At 44.4% G+C, this 17,387-nt stretch overlaps 1 protein-coding gene and 1 long non-coding RNA gene across 2 annotated transcripts in view; one reads left to right on the forward strand and one right to left on the reverse strand.

Annotated features, from left to right (window-relative positions):
- LOC137522650 (uncharacterized) overlaps positions 1-17,374 on the reverse strand; it is a 67,925-nt gene extending 50,551 nt beyond the window's left edge. Inside the window, exons 1-2 of the long non-coding RNA XR_011022381.1 lie at positions 17,318-17,374; positions 577-673 (exon numbers count right to left, since the gene is read on the reverse strand). This is a non-coding gene — a long non-coding RNA (uncharacterized lncRNA). The remainder of the gene's footprint in view (positions 1-576; positions 674-17,317) is intronic.
- The window catches only part of LOC137521317 (opioid-binding protein/cell adhesion molecule homolog), an 838,111-nt gene that overhangs the window by 314,986 nt on the left and 505,738 nt on the right, over positions 1-17,387 (forward strand). The gene's annotated exons all lie outside the window — the stretch shown is intronic.

Below are 17,387 nucleotides of genomic sequence, written 5' to 3' on the forward strand. Positions count from 1 at the left end.
GTGCAATTGGTGTAATCAAGTGTCTCTGAATGGTGCCTGGAGCTGCATTTGATATATCTGGGCCACAGGTGCCTCTTTAGTTTTATAAACGGTACAGATTTCAGCCTGCCCTCTGTGGAGTTTCTGCTTCTCTGCTCTGCAAATCTCTGTCATCTGCCACCTCTCCTAATGAAGCTGCAATATTCATATTCACAATGCTATGCCCACCTCTTCAGTGGGGGGTTAGACAAGACTGATTCACTGTCACATGCAGCACTTCTTATAAAGCCTTTTAATTCCTCTCTGTCTTCACAACATAGAAGAATGTAGGTATGCTAGGGGAGATTTTTACTTCTCCGCCTTCAGAGTGCCACCAGGATTAGAGAACTCGCCGAGATAGAAGAACATGATGAACAGGATGTACCATTCTGAAAAAGGGCCTTTTAACATATATAGTATGAGCTGCCTATGATATTAGGTACATTGTTACATTATTGCTACTTATTATACATTACATGCATTGTAACTGCAGAGTAAGCAACTGATGCTACATGCTGGAGAAGTGATACATTTAATAATGGATGACATTTATATCACCTTATCTCAGATTCATGGATTGAAGGTTCAGGATTCTTGGCTATGGATAATTAAATGTCGTCCTGGCACATGCAGCTCTGCAGCATCCATCCCTGACCTGTGAGAAGCGATTATTATTAATGCTGTATTTTATAAAGCTCGACATTCTCTACAGTCCTGTTTCTGGAAGCCCACTGAGATGTATTTATTCTATGTTAAAAGTTCATTATACACAGCAACCATTAAATATTTAGATTCGGAGGAGCAGTATTAAACATACAACTTGCCACTGATACATAGCATGAACTTGAAGTAGACGGCGTATCACAGATACAGCATGGTACATACAACATGTACTATAGTAAGACACAGCTTATCACACATGCCATGTGACATTCACAGCATCTGACAGATACAGAAGGGTACACTTTGCGTGACACAGATGTAATATGGCATATTTTGTCACCTATAATATATATGTACAGGTTCACAAGTAAACCGTATTATTTATACAGCTTATCCCAGATATAGCAGAATTCATCTAACTTATCACACACGTGACAGTATGATTCAGCTTGTTGCAGATGCAATATGATGCCCTCAACTTAGTCATACACAATGTCATGCTTTTTATGGATACAATATGATACATTAAACTTGACACAGATGCAGAGCAACAGTACACAGGTGGTATGGTACAAAAAAGCAAGTCACAAATAGACTTTGTCACTCACACATGCAAAACCATATGTATGCATTATCACAGATATGGTACATATGGCTACACTTGTTGCATGTGCAAGATGATACATGCAGCTTGTCAAAGGCTTCAAAAAAAAATAAAAAAAAAAAAATATATATATATATATATATATATATATATATATATATATATATATATATATATATATATATATATATATATATATATATATATATATATATACATACAGTGGTGTGAAAAACTATTTGCCCCCTTCCTGATTTCTTATTCTTTTGCATGTTTGTCACATTTAAATGTTTCTGCTCAATGCAGTTTCTAGGCTAAAATGCACCCAGGGCGAGTGTGTAAAAATTGCGCCCCCCCCCCAAGCAAGGTATGGGTGCCCGCAGTATAGGTTAGCCAGGTCTAGTTGCACTTAGTATAGGTCCCCCCAGTATAGGTAGCCAAGAATAGGTATCCCAGTATAGGTAGCCAGGCATAGGTGAGCCAGTATAGTTGCCCCCGCTATAGGTGAGCCGGGTAGGTGCCTCTAGTATAGGTAGCCAGTATAGTTGCCCCCAGTATAGGTTAGATAGGCAGGCGCCCCCGGTATAAGTTAGTTAGGTAGGTGCCCCAGTACAGGTTAGCTAGGTGGGTGCCTCTAATATAGGTAGCCAGAATAGTTGCCCCCAGCATAGGTTAGATAGGTAGGTTCCCCCCAGTATAGGTTAGATGGGTAGCTGCCCCCCAGTATAGGTTAGATTAGATAGGTGCCCCCCAGTATAGGTTAGATTAGGTAGCTGCTCCCCAGTATAGGTTAGATTAGGTAGCTGCCCCCCAGCGTAGGTTAGATTAAGTAGGTGCCCCCCAGTGTAGGTTAGATTAGGTAGGTTCCCCCCAGTATAGGTTAGATAGGTAGGTGCCCCCCAGCGTAGGTGAGATTAGGTAGCTGCCCCCCAGTATAGGTTAGATTAGGTAGCTGCCCCCCAGCATACGTTAGATTAGGTAGCTGCCCCCCAGTATAGGTTAGATTAGGTAGCTGCCCCCCAGCGTAGGTTAGATTAAGTAGGTGCCCCCCAGTGTAGGTTAGATTAGGTAGGTGCCCCCCAGTTTAGGTTAGATTAGGTAGCTGCCCCCCAGTATAGGTTAGATTAGGTAGCTGCCCCCCAGCGTAGGTTAGATTAAGTAGGTGCCCCCCAGTGTAGGTTAGATTAGGTAGGTGCCCCCCAGTGTAGGTTAGATTAGGTAGGTGCCCCCCAGTGTAGGTTAGATAGGTAGGTGCCCCCCAGCGTAGGTTAGATTAGGTAGCTGCCCCCCAGTATAGGTTAGATTAGGTTGGTGCCCCCCAGGGTAGGTTACATTAGGTAGGTGCCCCCCAGGGTAGGTTAGATTAGGTAGGTGCCCCCCAGTATAGGATAGATAGGTAGGTGCCCCCCAGCGTAGGTTAGATTAGGTAGCTGCCCCCCCCCCCCCCGTTCCAGTATAGGCTAGATTAGACAGGTGCCCCCCAGTATAGGTTAGATAGGTAGCTGCCCCCCAGTGTAGGTTAGATTAGGTAGGTGCCCCCCAGTATAGTATAGATAGGTAGGTGCCCCCCAGCGTAGGTTAGATAGGTAGCTGTCCCCCATAATGGAGGGGGGAGCCGGAGCCGCGGGGAGGGCAACCCTCCCTCTCCCTCCCTCTCCTGGGCCGCCCTCCGTGATCCCCCCTCAGATGTAGAGCGCAGCAGCAGCAGCAGCCAGGGAGGAAGCGCTGTAAACAACATACCTCCCTGCGTTCCAAGCGCTGCTCTCTCGCCGCCGGTCTCTTCCTCTCTGCCTATACGATGATGCACACGCTGGTTCCTGTTAGCCGGAACTAGTGTGTGCATCATCGTACAGGTGGCAGAGAGGAAGAGACCGGCGGCGAGAGAGCAGCGCTTGGAACGCAGGGAGGTATGTTGTTTACAGCTCTTCCTCCCTGGCTGCTGCTGCTGCTGCTGCGCTCTGCATCTGAGGGGGGAGCACGGAGGGCGGCCCAGGAGAGGGAGGGAGAGGTCAGGCTGCCCTCTCAGCGGCTCCGGCTCCCCCCTCCATTTCAGCGCCCACCTCCCAACAGCGCCCCGGGCGGCGGCACGGGCCGCACGGCGCTAAAAACAGGCCTGTTTCTGCTCATCAAAAACCGTTAACTATTAGTCAAAGATAACATAATTGAACACAAAATGCAGTTTTAAATGATGGTTTTTATTATTTAGTGAGAAAAAAAAACTCCAAATCTACATGGCCCTGTGTGAAAAAGTGATTGCCCCCCTTGTTAAAAAAATAACTTAACTGGTTTATCACACCTGAGTTCAATTTCTGTAGTCACCCCCAGGCCTGATTACTGCCACACCTGTTTCAATCAAGAAATCACTTAAATAGGAGCTATCTGACACAGAGAAGTAGACCAAAAGCACCTCAAAAGCTAGACACCATGCCAAGATCCAAAGAAATTCAGGAACAAATGAAAACAAAAGTACTGTAATTGAGATCTATGAGTCTGGTAAAGGTTATAAAGCCATTTCTAAAGCTTTGTGACTCCAGCGAACCACAGTGAGAGCCATTATCCACAAATGGCAAAAACATGGAACAGTGATGAACCTTCCCAGGAGTGGCAGGCCGACCAAAATTACTCCAAGAGCGCAGAGAAAACTCATCCGAGAGGCCACAAAAGACCCCAGGACAACATCTTAAGAACTGCAGGCCCCACTTGCCTCAATTGAGGTCAGTGTTCACGACTCCACCATAAGAGAGAGACTGGGCAAAAACGGTCTGCATGGCAGATATCCAAGGCGCAAACCACTTTTAAGCAAAAAGAACATTGTCTCGTCTCAATTTTGCTAAAAAAAACATCTCAATGATTGGCAAGACTTTTGGGAAAATACCTTGTGGCCCGACGAGACAAAAGTTGAAGTTTTTGGAAGGTGCGTGTCCTGTTACATCTGGCGTAGAAGTAACACAGCATTTCAGCAAAAGAACATCATACCAACAGTAAAATATGGTGGTGGTAGTGTGATGGTCTGGGGTTGTTTTGCTGCTTCAGGACCTGGAAGGCTTGCTGTGATAGATGGAACCATGAATTCTACTGTCTACCAAAAAATCCTGAAGGAGAATGTCCTGCCATCTGTTCATCAACTCAAGCTGAAGCGATCTTGGGTGCTGCAGCAGGACAATGACCCAAAACACACCAGCAAATCCACCTCTGAATGGCTGAAGAAAAACAAAATGAAGACTTTGGCGTGGCCAAGTCAAAGCCCTGACCTGAATCCTATTGAGATGGTGTGGCATGACCTTAAAAAGGCTGTTCATGCTAGAAAACCCTCAAATAAAGCTGAATTACAACAATTCTGCAAAGATGAGTGGGCCAAAATTCCTCCAGAGCGCTGTAAAAGACTTGTTGCAAGTTATCGCAAACGCTTGATTGCAGTTATGGCTGCTACGGGTGGCCCAAACACTTATTAGGTTCAGGGGGCAATTTCTTTTTCACACAGGGCCATGTAGGTTTTGAGTTTTTTTCCTCACTAAATAATAAAAACCATCATTTAAAACTGCATTTTGTGTCCAGTTATGTTATCTTTGACTAATAGTTAACGGTTTTTGATGAGCAGAAACATTTAAGTGTGACAAACATGCAAAAGAATAAGAAATCAGGAACGGGGCAAATAGTTTTTCACACCACTGTATATATGTACTGTATATGTATAAGAATAAGTAGTCACATATACCCAGATAAAGGACTTAAAGGGAATCTAAGCTGAGAAGGATATATGGATTTTTCCTTTTAAAATAATACCATTTGCCTGACTCTCCTTCTGATCCTGTAAATCTAATACTTTTAGCCACAACCCCTCAAGAAGCATGCAGATCGTGTGCTCTGACTGTAGTCAGACTGGATTAGCTGCATGGTTGTTTCAGGTGTGTGATTCAGCCACTACTGCATTCAAAGAGAACAGCAGGATGCCAGGCAACTGGTATTGTTTAAAGGGAAATATCGATATCCCTCTCAGTTTAGCCCCCTTTCTCCTGTTTATATAGCCAGATGTGCCCCCTTCCCCGTTTATGTAGCTAGATGTGATCCTTTTTTCTGCTGCTAACATTTCTGCACTCCTCTGCAGAGGGAGAAAGAGAAGCAGAGGCACTTTGGGCAGCCAGCCTCGTGGGGGTGCAGTGGCTGTGCTGAGCAACTTCACAGTGCTGTGCCCGGGGACACATGTCCCACCTTGCCCATCCATAGCTACGGCTCTGACTGATAGCAGCCAGATACCCTCCCTTCAGCATAGGTAGCAATAGTCTTATCACTTTGAGTCATGCTGATCTGCAGGTCTGGATAGGCCAGCACAGGGAGAAAGGGGAAATTTGAGACAGGAGGAGACAGATGATGTGCAGAACAGGCCGAGCAGCACCTGTCTGTGTATGCAGGTTGTCACCTTTGTTGGGACACATGCAACGCAGAACCGCCTCGGCCTTCCTTGTGACCAATGCATGTGCCTTTTGGCCTTTATACAAATCCGGCCCTGCATATATGCCTGCTGCCAGATTTATAGTTACTTGTGCCTGCTGCCAGATATGTGGTAACTTGAGCCTGCTGACAGGGATTTATGATCATGTATGTCTGCTGGCAGAAACTTGTGGTTACTTTTGATTGCTGACAGAGAATTGTGACCACTTGTGCCCGCTGACAGGGATTTGTGGTCACTTATACCAGCTGAGGCAGTGGACTAGGCATCCCTTGCTGATGCTCAGACTACTTTGGTTGAACAGTTATGTGCCTGAGAAGGTTAAAGTAGAGAGGTGGTAGATTGGGTGCTGGAGCTGAAGCAAAATACACAGAGATAGAGAGTATCTGCTTAGGTAAGTTATATATTTAGAAAAGATATTAAGCGTAAATCCTAGTGCACATTTTCAATAATGATTGACCAATCACTGACCAATTTTACCACCTCCATGTAGTATAAGTGTTTACCTACACAATCTGTCAATCACAGAATTCAGTATCTGTTGACCCTCATACTACATGGAGGTGGTAAAATTGATCAGTGATTGGCCAAACATAATTCCAAGTTTGTACCAGGCATAAGAGATAACTTTAGGGTTAGGGTTAATATTAGGGTTATAGGGTTAACGTTAGGTGTGAGGTTTCATTAAAGGGTGAGGTTAAGGTTAAAGGACACCTAAAGTGAGAGTGCTAATGGAGGCTGCCATATTTATTTCCTTTCAAGCAATACCAATTGCCTGGCTGCCCTGCTGATTCTCTGCCTCTAATGCTTTTAGCCATAGACCCTGAACAAGCATGCAGCAGATCAGGTGTTTCCGACATTATTGTCAGATCTGACAAGATTAGCTACATGCTTGTTTCTGGTGTGATTCAGACATCGCTACAGCCAAATAGATCAGCAGGACTGCCAGGCAACTGCTTTTGTTTAAAAGGAAATAAATATGGTAGCCTCCATATTCTTCTCACTTCAGTTGTCCTTTAAGATTAGGAAGTTCATATAGAAGGACTGAAACCACTGATGAAGAGTATCACAAATAGAATCTACATAAAACAAATAGCATAGACAAAGCACAATACCAGCATCTAAATCAATGGACGTGATTTCAATGTACTCCCAAATGGGTAACAAAGTATCCCAGGTTCAAAGTAATTTAGGCAGAGTGTAGTGCAAAGGTGAAGTATGCCATTTGATAAGTATGCAGCACCATGGTTCACACAGTATGCAATACCTGTTATCAGCTATGTAATTGGAAGTGTAAAGAGTTTGAGTTTATTTCTGCTTATTTCTCAAACATTTAGCTCCCTCATAATTTACATATACATTCTCAAATTACTGCAAAGAATAGTGCAGCTATGCAGGCAGCTCACTCTGAGCTCTGACAGAAGTGTGCCAGAAGAAAAATTCTGCAAAGACATGGCCTGTTTTGAGGGAGAGTGATGGCAGTTAGCTCAGTTTAGCTCAGTCTAATGTCATAAAGACAGCTGGCAGGAAAGAAGCTGTCAGACACTGAAGAATGACATTTGAAGGCACCTCTTTAATACAAATTCTGTGGAGAAATAAACCCTCTTACTACTTCATAATTGATAACGGGAACATTAGAGCAGCATAATATTCGCTATGGTGCCCCTTTACGTTTACTGGAATTTTATGCGGAGTGAAGAATTTTTTTAAAGCTTAAATCCTGTTATATGGAATTATAATCACTATGTGCACTCCAGGCATGAGGTCCTGTGAGCCTTGTGCTGTATACACACCATACGTTTCCGTGTCGAATGCGTCCGTCGATACGTTTCGATTCGATTATTTCCGAGCATTTCCGAACGCATTTCGATGATTTTTAGGTTGATTGCCATGTAAAGTATGGCAAATCGACCTAACGATCCATGGAAGCTTGAATCGGACATGTTGAAATTAATCGAATTGATGCGTATCGACGGACGCATCGAACGCGGAAACGCATGGTGTGTATCCAGCATTAGACTAATATTCTTATCCATATCATGCTGATAGTGAGTCTTGGATGTTATCAGCTGATATATGTGCAGCATATTTTTCAAGTATGAGGTGTTGGCTGGCTCAGGCCTCACATCTGTATTATGCTGATAAGACATGACTGGGTTGTTGTCAGCTGATATAAAGCATAGCTTGCTTACAGATACGAGGTCTTTGGTACCTCACTTTTATGTCATGACATTAAGACCAGGGTGTTGTTAGCTGCTGCATAATATTCTGGTCTCTTCTGGCTCTTAGGGGTCTGCTGTGTTTATCTTGTACCTTTGGAGACCCCCAGCCTCTCATTAATGTGTCATGGAGGAGGGGGCTAGTGACACTGCTGCTTCCCACACAATAATCACAGTACATTAATTACAGGCCTGGCAGAGTTCAGGGGGAGACCATGGGTGACAAGGCTACAGGCAATGGCATCTTGCATTGTATTAGCATCATGTCGTCAGCACAACAAAAGCTTAGTGATTGGACTGCATAATGCTGTTATTATTAGGCCTGCAATTACAATAACTAATATTACCAGTACAAAAACAGCTTTTACAAGTGATGACGAGTCTCTTACTATTACTGTTATTATTTTTATTTCTGTAGCTACAGCTACTACTACTACTTGGATACTAGCTATAATTATTTCCACCAGTCATGATGTTTTGCAATGCACACATGCTCTGAATATTGTTAGAGGAGGCTTAAACCAACTTATGTACGCTATTGGTCTGGTTATCTATGGCTACCCAGGGCTGAATAACACTGAAGTACCTATGTGAATTAGCAAACCTGACCTAGATTTTATTTTCAAACATTTGCAACCTACACGTGGGTCATAGCAGAATTGAGCAAGGATTGCTGAATTGTGATGAAGGATGGGCTGTTTGATTGCAGCTGTTTGCAGATCCCTACAGTGAAAATCCTAAGTAAAATATAGAGGACAGCTTGGATTCATTACAAAATTGTCTGTCCGCAGCTGTAGGCACAAAGCTTTATTAACACAACTGCTATTTAAACAAGGAGCAGTTGAGTTCAGAGTAAAAATGTAAATGCTTATTGTTCGCATTGGCAGAGTTTTTAAAGAGGAACTGTAACCCAGGATTGAACTTCATCCCAATCAGTAGCTGATACCCGCTTTCCCATGAGAAATCTTTACCTTTTCTCAAATGGATTATCAGTGGGGTCTGTGTGGCTGATATTGTGGTGAAACCGCTCGCTAACCCCCCCCCCCCCCCCACCACCACCACCACCGAATTAGAATGATCGCACAGCACCCAACAATTTTCACTGCATGTTATAGCTGCGGTGAGCCACCCGAAAAAACACCCCTCACTATAGGTAGGTAGCCAGTTATAGTGGCCCCCAGTGTTAGCTAGATACAGTTGCCCCCAGTATAGGTTGGCCAGGCACTTTCTTCACTTTCTGTTTCGGCCTGGTGCTGCCCCCAGACTTCTGCCGCCTGAGGAAGTCACTTCAATTGGCATCATGGGCGGACCAGGCCTGCACCCAAGGTATGATAGAACTATGTGAAAAGCAACAAAAATGAAAAAAGTTTGAGGTGGCTTACCTCAATAATGACACGTTCAAATAATTTGCAACATACTTTTAATGTGCACTTGGCAACAGCATTTCGTGGGTTTCAGCCCACTTCCTCAGGCCGAATACAGTGCCTAAAATCATTAAACACAAGGCACTCAGCACTCAGCTGATGTTCTTGGCAACTTTTCCTCTCCATGATTTGCATTCTGACATTTATCACATGGTGACATCTTTACTGCTGGCAGGTGATGTCTGTGGAAAGAGATGATGCATTTTTGGCAGTTGGAAAGAGCTGTTATTTCCCACAATGCAACAAGGCTCTCACAGTGTGATGTCAGGACCCCATTTTCCATTCTCACAAGTTTGCCTCAGGCAGCAAAAAGTCTAGAACCAGCCCTGCCTGGGCGCCTCTTTCTCCCCCTTTGTGTTACAAACCCTCCTTCAGGGTGGGGCATTCTTTTTGACCAGGTGGCCGAACACCACCTGGTCACCCGAATGGAGTCGTGTTTGCGTATCTCCACCTGCCTACAGTGGTTGGTTGCCCATCTGCAACCTTCCTTTGTGAGTACATTTCATTGACTCTACAAAACTTTCCTATTGTCGTGACTTACTGCATCATCAGGGCTCCCGGTATCTCTGTGTGTTTTTGGTTTTTATGCAAAGTGTCCATCCCCTCTTTTTTCACCCTACCTGCGCAACCGCCTACATACAGATTTTCCAACCTTCAGGGTTGCAATCTATGTACCATGAAGCTCAGAGCAGGGTCATAAACAGCGTTTGCTTACACACATTACACATACAATCAACCTTCTTGCCAACATTTGTCTAGGCAGAGACATGACATGAAAAGAAACATTTAGGCAAAACACTACCATTTCTATGGTAGGATCTAGAGGTGGATTCAATGCTGTGTACACTCAGAAAAGGAGATAGCCTAAATCAGGGATGCCCATTAGGTAGATTATGATTACCGATAGACCACAAAAGTCTTCTGGGTTGACCCCACACCGCCCACCTGAGTTAAGTACCAGTGATGTACCTAGGGAATGCCAATGTTATGTATATTAATTTAACCCATTATTGTTGGGGTTATAAACATACACTTTTGTACATAATGTTGTATTTATCTCCAGTTCTGAGTGCCCTATTTTACTTGTTTTAAGGCACTGTATACGACCTGAGGAAGCAGCTTAAGCTTAACTGTTACTTATTTTACCAGTTTTTACTATTTTACTATATATTTTCTATTATTTATTATTTTTTATTTTTTATTATTCATCTATTATCTTTCTATGGGCGCCTCCTACTACTCCGCTATCTAACTTTTACCCCATTTTCGGGGCGTCAACCGCCTTGGGTGGTTCTTTTTTAAGGAGCTGCGACCTTCACCCAACAACAACAAGGCCGAGTGGAGACGGTACTTCTCCACATGCCATTTCTGAGTGGTTGCCTCTTGTCTGCAACCTTGCTTTGAGAGTATATTTCTAAACTCATTAACATCACGCTCAGAATACTAGTGATAATACACTAGAGTAGGCTCCCGGTCTACTCTTGTTTCTTTTGTTTTTCTACAAGCCCATACCTAGGGAACTTAACACCCGATTCTGATTATGTGCAGACCCACAATGCCCCCCCCCCCCCCAAAAAAAAATGTTAATGGGAGGGTTGACGGGTTGCAGCACCGAGCAAGTTGCTGCAATGTTTTTGGGAAAAAGGAGTGGTCAGGATGTGGACGGAGATAACAGTTATGGAAAATCAGAAGATGTCAGTGCTATATAAATACACAATAATAATATGGTAGTACATTATAATATGGCTATGGTACAATTAGATTGTGAGCTCCTGTGAGTACAGTCAGAAAAGGGGGACATACGAAAGAGGAATAGGAGGGGGGGAGGGGGAAAGAGGAAGAAGCATAAGACAGAGAGCCTGGTGGGAGGGGATGAATGGCAGAAAGGACTCTCATCAGGACTGCACACATCACCAGTGCGGTTTGGCAGGGACATGCTGTTAAAAGAAATCTGAATTCTGAAAAAAAACTGAAAAGTGGAAAGGCTCATGGGGGAAGACAGCAGGGTGCAACAGGGGGGAGGGCTGGGAAGAAATAAGATTACCTGCAATCAAGCTAATCTAAATTGCCTGGATCTAAATTGCTTGCTTCTCTGTTCACTGCAGAAGTCAACTGTCAGCACCTGTATCTCTGGCTTCTGCAACAGCAGACTGCCCTGCATTATTGATTCATTACTCTGATCAGGGTAAATAATCAATAGTCCCGGGCACTCTGGTATTACAGCAGCCAGTGCACATGGCTACTAATGACAGGCAACTTCCAGTGAACATGACTACTAATGACAGGCAACTTCTAAAGCACTAAACACATCCTGTCACCTCTACTTGCTAATGTCCCAGCTGCAGCACAGCAATCATTCTCTCTACTCACCCTGCTGCTCTGCATATTCACTCACTGCAGGCTGTGTGCAGAGAGCAATGAAACACATTGCCCACGGGACAGGAAAGGGGGTGCAGGAAGTAATACAGTCCCATACGCTGCCTGCTGCTATTTTTACAAATGTTGCCCAAACTATGAAAAAAGGTCCCAGGTGGAAGAACACAGCGGCTAAGCATCGAGACTGCCCATTGGTCTAATAACAGAGCAGGGTTGCCAACTCATCCCTTTAAATACTGACACATATAAGTTATACAGGTTCTGGGGCTTCTCACAGATAATCAGTGCCTAAACTACATCTAACTAGCCACAAGACATGTATAATTCATAAGCGTCCGTATTTAAAGGGATGAGTTGGCAACACTGTAACAGAGCAAAAATGTAAAGATGGTTTTGGCTCTAGCTATAGTTAGCATAGCTAGAGCCTGCTCCATCCTCCTGCACTGCTCCCGCTCTCCTCCCGCCCACCGCACCTATAGCGCCCACCCATGCCGTCCCCCTGGAGCACCCATAGCACCCTGAAATCAGGGTCTCCACATTCTAGATATTCCAGCCTGCATGGGGGACAAGAGGTTAAAGAAGCTCGGGTGGGGGGGACCCCATGTCATTTTTTTATATTTCCCACACTCTGAACATATATATATATAAAACTATAAGGTCTTTCTTCCCTGTTGTTCTTACCGCCCTCCTCAACCTAGCCTGCAAATTTGGTGTTTCTGACACATAAGAAGGCTGTCATTTATGCCGCGAACAGCCAGCCACTTGCGTTAAATTTGAGATTGCGAACCAAAAATGTGATGTTTGCTACATCACTACACTCTGGCACGCGTTCTAGTTTCTTATCATCTTGCATCACTCAAGAGTTTCCATGTGTTTGGGGAGTCCACCACATGCTTTTGTGCAAACTGCAAAAGCATTCCTTTCTTCAAGCAATAGCTTTTTTTTTTTTTTGCGGCCAATCTCCCATAAAGTCTTACTCTGTGGAGTGTACAGCTTAAAGTGAAGTGCGGATACTGTATGTCTATATCCACTGCAACTCCTTCACTGTTACCCTTGGTGTCTTTGTTGCATCTCTGATTAATGAAGAGGGCATTGACCTATGAAATGCTTAGACAGACTTGTTACTGCATGTAACAGTGGTTTACAAATTGCTCTAACCTTTTTATGCAGCTGCTGTTACTGTATTTGTATACAAAGGTGCACTTATCAACTCCATATGTATATTGCTTATAAATGTGAAATTTGATTTACCACACATGCCTACCATGCTATCAGACGCAGCAAAGCATAGTTATGTTGTAGATGTCAGCCTTCTGTTTTGTTATTTTAATGTTTGTTTTCAATATGTGAATTTTGTATTTTTTATGCAAATTGTAAAAATGTATCGCTTGTAAAGCGCAATATTCTTGTGTCCTGCAGTACCTCAAGCTTTTCTTACTATGTCCTGATGAAGGTCCTATGTTTCCAATTATTCTTCTATTAAAGGACAACCGAGGTGAGATAGACATGTGTATGTACAGTGCCTAGCACACACATAACTATGCTGTCTTCCTTTTTTTCTTTCTCTGCCTGAAAGAGTTAAACATCAGGTATGTAAGTGGCAGTTTCTATCCAAGTCGGACTGGGTCAGGCTATAGCATAACCCTCACTGATAAGTAATTACAGCCATAAAATCAGTAAATGGCTTCCTGGAGCAGGAAAGAGATAAAAAGGTCCATAGGTTTGAGCTCTACCATACTTCAATGAAGATGTCATTGAGCACAGACAATGAAACAGCAAAAACATAAAGAGAACCTGAGGTGGGGTTCTAAGAATGATATCTGCACACAGAGGCTGGGTCTGCCTATACTGCCCAGCCTCTGTTGCTATCTCAATCCCCCCTAAGTTCCCCCTGTGCTCTGCTGTCCCCCATAAATCACAGCCGCGCTGTCGACATGCAGCGGGCTGTGTTTACCTATGTAGTGTCACTGTCACCGCTCCCCCCGCCTCCTGCATAGGGAAGGGATGCGGGCGGGTACCGGAGCTATGCAGGAGGCGGGGGGAGCGTCGAGAGTGACACTACATAGGTAAACACAGCCCGCTGCGACACGCCGCGTGTCGACAGCGCGGCTGTGATTTATGGGGGACAGCAGAGCACAGGGGGAACTTAGGGGGGATTGAGAGAGCAACAGAGGCTGGGCAGTATTGGCAGACCCAGCCTCTGTGTGCAGATATCATTCTTAAAGGGAAGGTTCAGGGAGGGTGGGTAAAAAATCAAAATCAATTTCCACTTACCTGGGGCTTCCTCCAGCCCGTGGCAGGCAGGAGGTGCCCTCGCCGCCGCTCCGCAGGCTCCCGGTGGCCGACCCGACCTGGCCAGGCTGGCTGCCAGGTCGGGCTCTTCTGCGCTCCAAGGCCCGGAACTTCTGCGTCCCACGCCGGCGCACTGACGTCATCGGACGTCCTCCGGGCTCTACTGCGCAGGCGTCGGGTCGGCCACCGGAGACCACCGGGAGCCTGCTGAGCGGCGGCGTGGGCACCTCCTGCCTGCCACGGGCTGGAGGAAGCCCCAGGTAAGTGGAAATTGATTTTGATTTTTTTACCCACCCTCCCTGAACCTTCCCTTTAAAACCCCACCTCGGGTTCTCTTTAAAAGCTAGATTTAAATATAAAATAAAACTGTGGGATATCTAAAAAAAAAGTCATTTTTAGGAGAAGGAGGATAAATACAATTGCTTTTCTCATCAATGTATTTTCACCTCAGATGTCTTTTTGCCGACCGCTCCACGCCAATTGTCGTGAACGCAGTGACAGCCCCAAGATCGCTCCATGCTGATTAGCGTGAACGGCTTTCTATCAAGGCTAGCAGGGGAGCGCTCTGCTCTGCCTTCAGTCTCTCAGCGGCAATCGGCGCTCGGAGACTGCTAGATGGCGAAACCGCTGTCCAATAACCATGTACAGCGATGCAATCTAAGGCAGCGCTGTACTGGGGACAGCCGTGTGACACAGCTGTCCCCTCTGTAGTGCAGGAAGTGGTCGGCTGTCATCATAGGCTGAAGCCTATAACAGCCGATCACACCGATTCGCTGGCGGGGGGGAGGGAGGGAGGGACGTTCACAAAATTAAATAAAAAACAGTAAAATTTTATAGAAAAATAATACAATAAGTATTTGTTAAACAAAAAAAAATAAAGATTGGGGGAGCAATCAGACCCCACCAACAGAGATTGGGGGGGGGGGGGGGAAAGGGGGGGGGAGGGGAATCACTTGTGTGCTGAGTTGTGCGGCCCTGCAGCGAGCCCTTAAAGCTGCAGTTGCCCAATTTAAGAAAAATGGCCTGGTCTTAGGGGGGTTTAACACCGCGGTCCTCAAGTGGTTAAGCATTTAGGCCCATTTACAAAATGGGTACTATAGGAGAGGGCAGGCTCTGGGTCCTATAGAGCTTTTCCTCTCCTCTCCCAGTCCCCGTTTCAGTGCAGGATTCCCTGTAGCAGTATTCAACCGGTTTAGTCAAATACTGCTGTGTCCGCCGCTTAAGGGAGGCTTCAGAAGTCTTCGGGAGCCCGAGTGCTTCCAAAGACGGTGCCACTTCACACTGCGCACGCACGAGCCCCCTCTCTCGCACACTCGCCCATGCACAGTAAGGAGCCATCTGTCTTCGGAAGGACTAGGCTCCTGAAATCCCCCATGGCAGGGGATTTAAACAGAGGAGCTGCCGCTGCAAAGAGGGCACCGGAAGAGGAGAGGGGAGGCACTATAACATCCAGAGCCTTCCCTCTCCTTAGGCAGATAACTGGCTTTAAAAAAAATAAATAAAAAATTTCCATTTACTTAAATGTAACTTAACCATTTACCGCCATCCTAACGTATTAAAACGTCATGCTTACCGCTATTAACAGCAACATGACGTTTTAATACGTCGCGCATTCCCGCCGCTGCTACCGCCGTGTGTCCGCCGCTACCGCCGCCATTACCGTCGGGATCCCGTGCTGGGCGATTGGGGAAGAGGACTGAACAGTCCTCTACCCAATCGCAGTGCCTGGAGTGAATGGACGTGACCGCGAACAGCGGCTACGTCCATTCACATAAACAGGAAATGTAACAGTTTAATAAAGTGTGTAAAAAAAAAAAAAAAAAGTGAACACGTCCTATGAGTGTTCACCAGCGCCATCTTGTGGCCAAAAAGTATATTACACCTACAAAACACATACATTTTCAAGTATATACACATCATTAATAAAATTACACTTCCAACCCTCCCCCCCAAAAAAAACACTTGTAAAAAAAAAAAATCAGCTTAAAAAAATAAATAAATAGTTGCCTTAGGGACTCAGCTTTTTTTATTCTATATTTTATGGGGGAAAATTAATTTTAATTTATTACATAGGGGCTTGTAATTATGGCCAGAACAAACAGAAAAATAACCACTTATATTTCAAAATAATATACTGTCGCCATACATTGTGGTAGGGACATAATCTAAACGGTTTAATTATCGGGACCACTGGGCAAATAAAACGTGTTTGTTTTATCCACAGGAGAATGTTTAATTTTAAAACTATAAAGGCTGAACACTGAGAAATAATGATTTTTTTTCTTTTTTTTTCTGTTTTTCTCATTAAAATGCATTTAGAATAAAAAAATTCTTAGCAAAATGTACTATCCACAGAAAGCCTAATTGGTGGCGAAAAAAACGAGGTATAGATCATTTTCTTGTGATAAGTAGTAATAAAGTTATTAGGGAATAAAAGGGAGGAGCGCTGACAACTGAAAATTGCTCTGGTCCGTTAGGATAAAAACCCTTGGGGGTGAACTGGTTAATGTCTGAAGCCTTTGCACTGGGGAAGCTTTAAGATCAGTGGAGCCACTTGGGAGGATGGCAAGGGAGCCCACAGAGTACATGGGGCTTGAAGAAGCCCTAGGTAAGTATACATTTTCCTATTTAAATCACCTCAGTATTCCTTTAATGTATCCATGTGAATTATGCATGCAATTTTCTATGGTTTTCCTCGTGTTCAACTTTGTTTTGTGACTTTTCAGTTTTGACCTTTGATTTTTTTTCCTTTCTGCAATGTTGCATTTTTGTGCGTGTTTTATATAACATTGTTCTGGATTGTTATTTTTCAGCGCATACCATTGAAAAATGAGAATGTATTTAATTAATTTCAGAATTGGATGTGATCTTAACATAACAAATGAGAATTTTCTGCGTTTCAATTGACAATGACAAACATTACATGTGAACATGTTGCGCTCAGAAAAAAGCATCACTGACACGCAAAATATAAGAAAATGTGGTGTCACGCCTCAGCAAGTGATTGCCCACGGTAACCCACCAGCTCGGGATGCTTCTTACAGAACTGTTTTCCTTTCTAGGACCTTAAGACGTTCCTGCCCCATCTAGTGGTCGGAATGTGCTATGCATCTCTTTTTGCACCTGAGCTCACTTCCTGGATTACGTTTTAAAAGTGCCAGAGCAACAGGTTTGCTGTGTTCTTGTTTCCAGCGAGACTTAACCTTTATGAACTATTATCCTGGCTTCGATCTTGGCAATACTCTGACCATCATTTTGTCCCTCATTCCTGTACCTCATCTGGTTTGGACTGATTTAGTAATAGTGAATTCCTGGTTTATCCCTGGCTTCGCTTCTGTCTGTTG

Source organism: Hyperolius riggenbachi, chromosome 6 (genome assembly GCF_040937935.1).
Source record: "Hyperolius riggenbachi isolate aHypRig1 chromosome 6, aHypRig1.pri, whole genome shotgun sequence".
Lineage (NCBI taxonomy): Eukaryota > Metazoa > Chordata > Amphibia > Anura > Hyperoliidae > Hyperolius > Hyperolius riggenbachi.